The following is a 12,483-nucleotide window of genomic DNA, read 5'->3' on the forward strand; positions in this document are numbered from 1 at the left end:
TTAAATCCACCCCATAATTAGATGTTGAACCGTTTTTTCTGAAACAGGTTTTAGAATCTGTCAAGGTGTGTATGAAGGTGAAGTCGGGTGCAGGAGAGCAGAGTAATATTTAAATAAAGTGCACTTTATTATAGTTCAAACCGGGAGCACAACAAAACAAACGCGCTCAAAAACAGAACTTAAGTAAAGCGCTTAACGAAACATCACAAGACATGAAGACAATCTACACACAAATGATGATGGGAAACAGAGGGTTAAATACAAGTAGATTGATTGGGGAAATGAAAACCAGGTGTGTATGAAAACAAGAAGCCAAATTGGAATTATGAAAAATGGAGTTGACATGGCTAGAAGCCGGTGACGTCTATCGCCGAACGCCGCCCGAACAAGGGAGGAGCCAACTTCGGCGGAAGTCGTGACAGATACCGTGTCGCTCCTGCGGCGCCGCCCAACACGGCCTCGAGGACGACCCGGAAGATGAGGCGCAGGCGGATCCCGCAGTAGTTCAGGATCCAAAATATCTGCAACCGGAACCCAGCCACCTCTCCTCCGGTCCGTACCCCTCCACTCCACAGGTACTGAAGGCCCCCCACCCGACGCCTCGAATCCAGGATGGAACGAATGTTGTACGCCGGGGCCCCCTCAATGTCCAAGAGGGCGGAGAACCTCCCGTACCTCAGACTCCTGGAGTGGACCAGCCACCAGCCACCTGAGGAGAGACACATGGGGACGAGGGGTTAATGCAGTAATAAGAGGGAAGTTGTAATCTGTAACCACACCTCGTTTATCTCCTCAGGACTTTAAATGGCCCACAAAACCGGGGACCCAGCTTCCGGCAAAGGCGGCGGCAGGGGCAGGTTACGGGTCGAGAGCCAGACCCCCCCTCCCCCGAGGTCTCCGTCTCCAGACAACGACAGTGCGCGCGGTGGCAATTCAGCAGACTTCAACATTCCGCGATGAGACGAGTCCGTGCTGGTACTTATATGAACTGTACGACAAGCAGGGCCTTTGGCCCATTATGGAATTGGCAAATATGAGCATGGAGAACATTGGTCTCGGAAGACTGCTATCTCCGCCGCGGCAGCGCATCGCAGCCCAAATGTCATCCTACCGCACGCAGCGAGCTCTGGGAACCAGTCGTTCCACACGCAGAGTAATCCAGAGTAGTGACATCTCTGAGTGCTGCCACCGCACCACTGAACGCGCACATGGATACCCCCAATACAACTTGAAAGGGGGGAGACGTCTAAGTTTGAGTGATGCCCCAAGCACGTTCCCCTGTTGCTTCTAGTGCCCATACATTGTCTGCCGGGCCCCCACCGAGGCCAGTAAACAGTTTGTCCGAACAGGATCTACGATACTACTCGCCACACCCACCCCGGCAGCTGGAGAATACTCGTCTTCACAATAGGACGCAGTGAAATCACCTGCCCACTTCCTGGCTTAACTCTCTCCCGTGACCCGGATAAACTGTGCTGTGATCAAGAACCTGAGGTAAGGAGGTGATACAAGACACCCCCAGACGTTCCAAATGAGGAGATCGCCCTCTTCTGATAACACTGCGACGTGAACTGGGCCCGATCCCGACACCATATATCTACGATGGGGCAACTCCGTCACGCATCTACCCCGGAGTCCCCCGCGTAGAAGACCAGTGTGCGCTGCAATACAGGACAGCGAGAGCAGGCACTGCCCGTGTCAAAGCTCCGCAGTACCTGAGCGTAGACGTGCGGCTTCGCTCCAAGGGAGACCAAGCAGACAGAGATGAGTAGACGACAGGGAAGGCTCTCACAGCCTACATACATCTACAGATCTGACTCTCCACTACATCCTCCGCCAGCGTATTCCAAATCAGTCGGCAGTTGTTCCGCTGTAGATGGTGCGGAAGATATACATATCTCTCATGATCTCTAGAGGGTAGAGGCTACCCCAACTGAAGTCTGAGGAATGAAGCCTCGGCACAAGGTCCGCGTTATACATAGGAAGTACACGAGGCAGGGGTGTACGATGGATTTTAGTTGCTATGCCCTCTGGTGCAGTGTGTGCGTCTGGAGTGCGTTGTGACGTACTGGCCACACACCCGGAGCAGGAATGGAAGAACATAAAAACCCTCCGTCCCTTTGCCAAGTGGAAGTTGTGGTGTTCGAGCGTCCGTGTAAGTGTTAGTCGCTTCGCTCATGGTGCTGATGTAACAGTCTGGTGCTCGTAACCGTGTGTGTTCCCCGGCCCGTGATAGTGGTATAGCCGTGTGTTGTGCCCTGTACACAGCCTGTGTGTGTGTGATGTGAAATCATAGGAGGAAAGTGTGGAATGTACGGCTTGTGTTGTTGGTGTCCTCCAAGTCGTTATGTCCTATATCCAAAAACCCTAGGTGTTCCTTCACATAGACACGCTGTATACCAACCGGACAACCGGAACCCACCTGAATGTCACCAACAGCCACACTAAGACTAAGGGCACACCTAGACACCATTGTTAGAGAAGGTATAGACAAAGTGGCCCTCTGCGCGTGTCCTAGTCTCTTAGAGCGCTGACTATCGCTCCTAGTTCCAACCTCAGGTCAGCTGACCTCCAAACGTGTGTTGCCAGCGTCCGAGTACCACCAGTTTAACACATCACCACATTGAATGAAAGAATCCTGGAGGAAAGGTCCACGACCACCGCGGCACGCCACGCCACACGGCTACCACCCCGGCGACGCACACACGACAGCACGCCCCGCGTCACCACACTGACTCACACTGCACGAAGCGGCCGGGATCTGATCCATGGCTGCTCCCCTCCCTGTGTCATACCCAGTCTGGACCCCCAGTGCGTCCTGCCGTTCTACATCATCAGGTTTCGTGAGCGAAACATCGCCTGGGTCCATCGATATATAAGATTCGCTATCAGGTAAAACAGACCAAGAGTGAAATATAATACTAAAAGAATTCGCTCTCGATGGACCCAACCATCGCGTTATCCTGACGAGCCGTCACACAATAAATCAGAGTCATTCCTACCTAGCGTTGCTAGTTCAAAATCCGCGAGTTGGTCATCTAAACTCCGGTTTCATCGCGTGTGACACAGTCCAGATGAGATGCATAGTGGAGAAGGTAACGTGGATTCCCAAAATGGTCTGGTATTAAATCTGTGTTTGTTCACTTCCCTGCGAGCATAGCGAAGAACTCTGGTGCGCAAAGGTCAGAATCTGGGATACGTCTAGTGATGCGAAGTATATGTTCTACGCAGTGTCAAATAAGTTTTGCAAGTTCTCTCTAGTAGATGTGTCCAACTATTGACAAAGTGAGGCTGTTGAGATTTTTTATTGACACCTTCTTTTCTGCCCCGCCTCGTCTGAACCAGATCTCACACTAGGGAAGTGAAGCGATGTCCATCGTTATAGAATACCCTTGTACAGATCAGCAAGTCCTTCTGTCAATTAATGTAGATCACTGAGAGAAGTATGGTGAGTTCCTTAGACCTTACCACACATTTATGGTTGTTGCAAGTCCGAGTATACCCAAAGCTCACAAGATAAATTTTATGAGCCGGGAGAACAGAGAGAGGCCCAGATTTTATGCGAAGCCTCCCTTTCAGAACCCACAGCTATTCCTGGGATTACAGTGGACAGTGAAGGAGAAGTGAGAGGAAAGAGTGGGTTCGCAATGATAGTGTCAATGTTTCTTGCAAGGAGCGTGTCTCGAGATTATTTCTGGCCGGTCAGAAGTGAATGGCCCATCTCCTTTCTGGTGCTGAATTTCCAGTGATTAAGGGGTAGCCCAGATGGATAGCCAGAGGGCTAATGCCGAGAAAACATGCTTCCTGTTATTTTGACAACCAAAATCGATTACCGCAGGTCATATATTAATCCCAAAAGTGGGATGTATTTTAAGTAGATCTTTCCTTCGTCCAACGTGGACAGTGGGGCAAGCTGAGAGAAAGGTGCTACTAATTTATTCTCCATGGAAACTTTACGAATGTTCACCCAAACCCTTTTGAAAGATGTACGGACTCAGTATAAGTGCGAGAAGAAGAATGGTTCAGACTGAGAATTATAGACTGCGGACAGCGTAAGTCCAGAACCTGACTTGTTGTGTAATGACATTATGTACCTCCAGACTAATCAGCAAGTCGGGTTTCATAATATAACAAGAGTATTAATAGACTCAGCACTTTAATCAGTGATGCTGAGCGTTTGTTTGGTGAACGTAGGCTTGAATTGTCAAGCAATTGGGATGACTTCAAGGAACATCTAGATCAGACGAGAATGCCACGGCGCCAGAACCGGCTGGTACCCCAATACACATTGAAAGGGGGAGAGGTTAGTGGAGGAGTGGCAAAGCAAGTTCTGTGCCATCTCGGCCCAGGGCACGAACACTGCCCACTCCCCCGGCCGGTCCTGGCTATAGGACAGCAGAAACCTGCCCACATCCTGGTTGACTCTCTCCACCTGCCCATTACTCTCGTGGTGAAAACCTYAGGTAAGGCTGATCGAGACCCCCAGACGTTCCATGAACGCCCTCCAAACCTGCGACGTGAACTGGGGACCCCGATCCGACACTATATCCTCAGGCACCCCGTAGTGCCGGAAGACATGTGTAAACAGGGCCTCCGCAGTCTGTAGGGCCGTAGGGAGACCAGGCAGAGGGAGTAGACGACAGGACTTAGAAAAACGATCCACAACGACCAGGATCGTGGTATTTCCCTGTGAGGGGGGAAGATCTGTTAAGAAATCCACTGACAGATGWGACCAAGGTCGTTGTGGAACGGGTAAAGGATGTAACTTACCTCTGGGCAGGTGTCTCGGAGCCTTACACTGGGCACACACCGAGCAGGAGGAGACATAAACCCTCACGTCCTTTGCCAAAGTGGGCCACCAGTACCTCCCAGTCAGACAGCGCACCGTCCGGCCGGCCGATCCCCGGATGACCAGAGGAGGGAGACGTGTGGGRCCAAGAGATCAACTGGTCACGGACAGCAGACGGAACATACTTACGCCCAACGGGACACTGGAGGGGAGCGGGCTGCTCAGCACCTGCTCAATGTCCGCATCCAGATCCCACACGACCGGCGCTACCAGGCAGGAGGCCGGGAGGCCGGGAGTCTGATCCATGGGCTGCTCCTCTGTGTCATACAGTCTGGACAGTGCGTCTGCCTTCTTATTCTGGGAACCTGGTCTGTAGGATAAGGTAAACACAAAATGAATAAAAAAACATGGCCCACCTTGCCTGACGAGGATTCAGTCTCCTCGCTGCCCGGATGTACTCCAGGTTGCGGTGGTCAGTCCAGATGAGGATTGCATAGTGGAGAAGGTACGGTGGGATTCAAAATGGTCGGTGATCTGTTTGTTAACTCGGCTTTCGAAGACTTTAGAAAGGCAGGGCAGGATGGATATAGGTCTATAACAGTTTGGGTCTAGAGTGTCTCCAACTTTGAAGAGGGGGATGACCYCGGCAGCTTTCCAAATCTTTGGGGATCTCAGATGATACGAAATAGAAGTTGAATAGGCTAGTAATAGGGGTTGCAACAATTTTGGCGGATAATTTTAGAAAGAGAGGGTCCAGATTTTACAGCTCTTTCAGAKCATCAGCTATCTGGATTTGGGTGAAGGAGAAGTGGGGGAAGGGGGGCTTGGGCAAGTTGCTGCAGGGGGTGCTGAGATATTGGCCGGGGTAGGGGTAGCCAGGTGGAAAGCATGGCTAGCCGGAGAAAAATGCTTATTGAAACAATCGATTACCGTAGATTTATCGGTGGTGATAGTGTTTCACGACGAGGAGATCACTCCAGGAGAGGTTACTTTCGAAATTGCCCGCTAAGTAATAGAGACATTACAGAACTAAGCGCCCTGGGTTCCCCGACCGATTAGACTTGTCGTAAGGTCCTAGGAAGATCGGAGAAAGCACCAGAACACAGATTGTTATGCGCTTCCTGGCGCCTCTGCCACCCCTTCAGACTTGTTCCAGTAGGAATGTCGACGAGGAGTATACGCGTACTCGTCTGATCCTTCTCAGACTTGCCACTGACGCACCGTGAGGACCGTGAAACTCACACTCCTGAGACTCTTCACCGGTGAAGGCAGGAGAGACAACATTGAGATTATACTCGAGAGCGAAAATATTAGTAGTCGCATAGGTAATCAGAGGGAAGGCTATTTTGAAATATCTTGTAACACTAAACCATCCGTATACTCGCCCTTCACAGAGTAAGTGAGTCTATGGTTTAAATTGCGCATTTTACGAGAGAGCGAGTGATGTGAGCCGGACTTTCAGCTTTGTCTTAGCGAAGACAGGGCAAGAAAGTCGGAAGGATAGGAGGAACTATAGCAGTTACGGGATCGAGAGCCAGACATGCGAAGGTCCCCGGTAAGAGCTCCATATTCCATTCACCTCCTTTGTTCGTTCTCATGTGTTCCGGTTGTCTGTAAACAAGCAAGGCTGGTTCTGCTACGTTCACGAGGACGGGAGTAACGTGGCAGCGGTCTCACACGCGCTGGCTTGTTCATCTTCTCGGCAGTACGGGATCCAGCGTTCACGCAGACATAGCCAACACAAGGCAACAGAAGTCCAATGACTGTCTATGCAGCAGATAGAATGAGGTCACTAATAAAAAGGTCCACATAGATAGCAGCAGTGAATCTCTACCACATAGCGCATAGCGATCCACTGTCGCACTGGTTTGCTTAATATCCGAATGTTGTTTCTACTCCACCAGACGCTAGGAAGGTATCGAGCGCACAAATATCGGCATCCGGAGGCCGCTAAAACCGAAATGTCGCCTCACTAGAATCGAAGGGGTAGTAGCCATGTAACACCGTTCCTGTCGCCACCGCTGCGCAGGTCAGGACGCTTAAGAAAAACAAAAACCGAGTTATTTACGAGGGATACTGCTGGGCTCGGTCCGCTAGATGGGAACAACAAGTCGCATTAAAAGACCATGAAAGCACATATTGAGAGCAGCCATTGCAGCGAGAGGATGCGCGCGGCAGGTAGACATGTGTAAGACACGGCGGGAAGTGCCGCACCATATGGCTAGTGTTTCTGTGCGAGTACTTACTACGGCTAGACCCAGGCGCAACGGGCAAATCACTGCCATCCACTTCTCAGTTCTCACTTCTCGCCGTTTCTCCACCTGCCTCGTTCACTCCGCTCTTTCCAACGTTCGCAGCATATGAACATGTCATTCGCAATTAACACACCATGCCCACATACCATGGTACGGTTCACTTCTACATTTCCGCGCACCTGCCGCCATATACTGGTCCTTTGTGGTCGCAATTCAACTCTCGCTATCAGGTCAAGCTGGTCGAGTGAGATGCGCGAGAGTTCTTCCTCCTCCCAAGTACTTGTTATCCCACCATCGTACATCCGTCACCCATTCTCAGCCTCCTGTCCCATTATTCGCTATCCCGGCAAACCTGCGACGTGAATGGGGAACCGATGCCTCTTCCCCGACCATCTACTACAGGTTCATTCATCGGCTGGGTCTCTCTAGGCGCACTCATGGATTTTCTCCGTATCGCTCCTGTCTATTGCGGTATCTACAGAATCATACCACTGCGTGCACTCAGATCAGTACGCGGCCTCCTCACATGTGTCTCGGATCGATCCGTCGCAGTCTAGTACGCGGACATCCCAGAGGCCGCCGACCTATGCTCAGAGGGAGTTTTTGCACGCACTCCACTGCTGAGGTTGACAGATTATAGAACGATCCCTCACACGAGGCCGAGCTCAATTGTTTATTCTCGTTCGAGTGCAAGATGGTATATCGGCTCGTGAGGGCTGGTAGATCATTGTAAGAGAGACACTCCCTACAGTAGTTCTGGCCGAGAGACTCGAGAGAGAGGAGGGGGGACGTCTCAGGTGGGGGAAACCGGGTAAACTCAGAGGATGTGTGGAGAAGCTCTACTCCTCGGGTGCATTGCGAACACTCGCTCTGCTGACGAGACGCCCTTACACTAGGCGACACACCCATCTGTATCCACTTCTCGGAGCGAGGAGGCAGAAGAAACATAGAAACTGGTTTGTGTGGCTCTGACGTGGTTCCTTGATGGTGTTGAGTCGCGAAGTGGGAGGAGACCGAAACAAGTGAGCGTTCCACTAGATGCAATCAGCTGCGTGATGTGCCGTTTTAAGTGCTGTCTGCGGTAAGGTGGTTTTATATTGGTGTAATATGCGTACATAGCCACTTGCCCACACGGTTTAAGCCAACCGAGGCCTTTGAAAATCACATTTACTGTGCGCGCAGCGAGAAAACATATCCGCCGAGAGACCTAAGAGGAGGGACGTATGAGACAACCAGCATCGAGAGAGATTCAACGGAAACATCGGAGGGGGAGAGTTGGTATACAGGGGCTGGACAGTCTAGGAGCACCAGGAAACTACTTACAAGCACCCACAAATAAAGGCACAGGCAGATCACCTGTGGATGAGGGGGAGTCGGAGCTCGACTCCAGGACACACACTCATAGACTGCAATAAGTCCTCCGTGACTAATGGGGCTCTGGACACAGCCATCCCACGAACATCACAGGGAAACGATCGTGAATTAGCGCGTACTCGGTTTGGCACCAAACACATAAAAGGAAACATCGTGATAGTGGCTTGGACGACAAACATAAAGGAAACAACGGTGGCATGAGGGGTCTTGTGGACAGGCCCGAGACAGACATACCGCGAGGACGATACGGGTGACTGAGATGGGGCTATTGGGACAGGGCTGCTCCTCATGCTGCTCATACCAAGATCACCATATGACAAAGATCGACTGGACTTGGGGCTTCTGTTCCAGAGCGAAACACGGATAAGGGAACCATGGTCCGATGTCTAGGATTACAGATAAGAAAGGCACAAACGTGGGGCTATGATAAGGTGAGTACAAAGTAAAATACGAACTGCATGGCATCACCTTAGCGTTATGATACTCGAGGATGCCTCATGGATAGTCACTCTGCGTCGCTGTTCTCCTCGTTGTTCGCATTGTACTCTGTTTCGCATGTGGATGGAGTTGCGGAAATGATGTGGAGTCAGGAGCCGCCACCACGACACATATGAGGAATCTGCATAGTGGATGTAAAGCGCAATATCTCGCTATGTTGGGTAAGACTCACTCCACATAGTGGTGTGTGTCACGTGTAGGTGGTCTATGAGGTTTCTTAGTAGGCGGTAAACATAGGCCGATGTCCTCTCTCGAAGCGCTGAGCTTTAAGTAAATGTCAGGGCAGGATGGAATGGTGTGGTGCAGAGTGGATGTTCACAAGATTGATGTGGGCTGGGTCCTAGAAGTGGTTCATACACACGTTTGACAGGCAGGGGATGACCACACGAACAAGCACAGGCACAAGACTCTTCAGTCTGTGCTGGAAGGATAAAGTACATCAGATGATACCACGAAATACAGACAGAGGCTATACGCACATCAGTGAGTGGCCTTTGTGCCAAAAATGTTCATAAATAGGGGTTGCACCAAATTTGCCATGCTGTCGATATTAAACTGGATAGTATTAGAGCAAGAGGGCTCACAGATCCTCTAACACACAAAGCTCTATCCATTCCAGAACACTCAGCATGTGTCGGTATAACTGGATTTGGAGAGACTGAAAGGTGAAAGGCAGAAGATGTAGGGGATGACAAAAAGGCTACGTGGGTCAAGTGCAATCTGGGGCGGAATCGTTGTCTCCGCTTAGGGCACCGGGGGTCACAGAGGGCTGGCCAGAATATTAGGGCCCACCTGGGTTATGTGCGGGTATGTGCTCGGACGGCTGGAACTAGCCGCTCGTGTGCCTTTAAGCCCGGAGAACAATTGCCTTCCAATTGCAAACAACTTTTCGATCTTTCTCTACGCTGTGAGTCACGCAAGGTTTATCCGCTGCGCTCGCACTCAGTGATTTCCGCTCCCGCCTCACGCCTTGGCTCTATGGCTCAGTGGGGCAGCTGGAGGGCCAGGTGCCTCTTATTTCTCCATGGACTTTACACGGCTCGTCGCCAAACTTTGAGGAACCGGGTAGGACCTCCAAGAACTCATAGTTCAGGAAGCTCGGTTTTATGAACATTAGACTGATCCAGCTAGACGACATCTCAGACTGGTCTTCATTCGAGATACCGCATGTCTCACTGACTCATGACTTAACTTCCAGCACGGTTAATCGAGCTACTTTTTGGGATTCGACGTAACTAGAGACTCTCAGATGGTCTATCTTATATTCGACCCCTCTGGTATCGTCATGGCTCGCAGCACTGCCAATCATGCATGACAGTGTCTTAACTCGCATACATTAGGACTCAGCACTTACTAGTCTCCAGGACGGCCTTAATGACATTATGGACTGCAGACTCCTCACTCTTCAGAGTGGTCTGACCCTAGTACATTAGCTGACTCTTGGCTCATGACTCGGACTTCTCTCTCCAGCCCCTGAACTCTGTCGAGCTGCCCTATACTTCTCCGCCCAATCTCTGCTCTCTCTCGTCCCATACTCTTTGCCCATGCACTCGGTTCATCTTCCCCACCATATTCTGTGCAGCTACTCACGCTGCAACTCTATGCGTCTTAACTGCAAGACGGCCTATTCTGTATCTGAGCCTCCTCTCTCTACCTCCGCCATCTTATCTGCTCTCTTCACTCTACGCCCCCATCGTCTGCCTATCTCTACCCCATCTCTGCCTGCATACTCAAACACCCATCGGCTGAGACCTCTATCTCTTTCTCCAGTTTTGGGCGCACACCAAATGTACTGCAGACTTGTCATACTTGAGTTCATACATACATAACGACTCACAATGTCTAACAGCTCAGATCATCTATTCGCCTATCCACACGTACAAACTGGAGTGGAACTAGCTCATACTCTCTGCATGTACTATCACAACATACGCTCGACAAGTTATGTCTCGGTTTTTAATGTGGATGTCTCTCTTCTCATAGTAGAGCTGCGCTCGGTAGGAAAAATCTCGTTACGTTCACAACCCTTAGTTCACACGCAGTTAAAAATAAACCTGTGGCTTGGTGGCTACTCGAATTCAAATTGCCTTATATTAAGACAAAGAAGCGCATACGGGCTACGTGACTTTTCGCGCTATTAATTTTTAATTTAGCGAACAGACAGGGGCACACTCCAACACTCAGACGTCATTTACAAACACAGTATTTTGTGTTTAGTGAGTCTGCAGATCAGAGGCAGTAGCGATGACAAGAAGTGGTATTTGACAGGTGCCTAATTCTGTCCTGCTTGAGCGTTCTAAATGTAAACAGATACTTTTAGGTATCAGGAAAAGTGTATGGAGTAAAAAGTACATTATTTTCTTTAAGAATGTAGTGGTAGTAAAGATAAAAGTTGTCAAAAATATAAAATAGTAAAGTACAGATACCCCCAAAAAAACGACTTAAGAGTACTAAAAGTATTTTTCCTGTAGTACTTTACCCACTGCATATTTCTGACGCCACGCAGAGGGTACAGTAACATCAGGGAGAGGCTGTAAGTAGATCACAATTAGTGTTCAGTCAAGTATGTCCGGTGTATGAATACTATGGTTTGGACCATTCTAAGGAAACGGGCCTTATATGAGTTCTCATTGGTTTTACTTAGTGGATGTGTGTATGTAGTGTGTGTGTGTGTTGTGTGTGTGTGTGTGTGTGTGTGTGTGTGTGTGTTGTGTGTGTGTGTGTGTGTGTGTGGTGTGTGTGTGTGTGTGTGTGTGGTGTGTGTGTGTGTGTTGTGTGTGTGTGTGTGTGATGTGTTGTGTGTGGTGTGTGTGTTGTTGTGTTGGTGTGTGTGGTGTGTGGTGTGTGGTGTGTATGTGTGTGGTGTGTGTGATGGTGTTTTTAAGGGTTATTGTCAGCAGAGACAAAAGGGGAACCCCAGTAATCTAAATGTCATTCATCGTCAGAGAACGAGGTGAGCAGGTTCAAATAATACATTATTCAGTCCTCTCTCTCTCTCTCTCTCTCTCTCCCCATTTTACTTGATCTGTTTCTACCACGCTCCTCTTCCTCTCTCTCCAGCATGACATTTTCCTATTTGGATTTGGTCTTTTTTTTCAACTGGAAACTTTATTGATCATCGACTGTGATCTAAATCTGTGTTATAAATCATTATTTTATTGTTGTGGCATGTTTGCCACAGCGTTTACATTTTACCGTGGTCTGTCAGAGATTATTTCCATATGTCCATTGTTGTCCACCCTCTACTAAGGATTGTTATTTTACTTTATTTGTTTCAAATGTTATTTTTGACTTTATAAAATAAACCAGGTTCATAGTTCAAATCAAATCAAATCAAATCAAAATGTTATTTGTCACATACACATGGTTACAGATGTTTAATGCGAGTGTATCGAAATGCTTGCGCTTCTAGTTCCGACAATGCAGTAATAACCAACAAGTAATCTAACCTAACAATTCAACACTACTACCTTATACACACAAGTGTAAAGGGATAAAAAAACAAAATACTGCATATTTCCAAGAACGCGAAGCGAGGCGGCCATCTGGGGTCGGCGCTGGAAGTTG

This window comes from Salvelinus sp. IW2-2015, unplaced genomic scaffold, assembly GCF_002910315.2.
Source record: "Salvelinus sp. IW2-2015 unplaced genomic scaffold, ASM291031v2 Un_scaffold3034, whole genome shotgun sequence".
In the NCBI taxonomy this organism is placed as follows: domain Eukaryota; kingdom Metazoa; phylum Chordata; class Actinopteri; order Salmoniformes; family Salmonidae; genus Salvelinus; species Salvelinus sp. IW2-2015.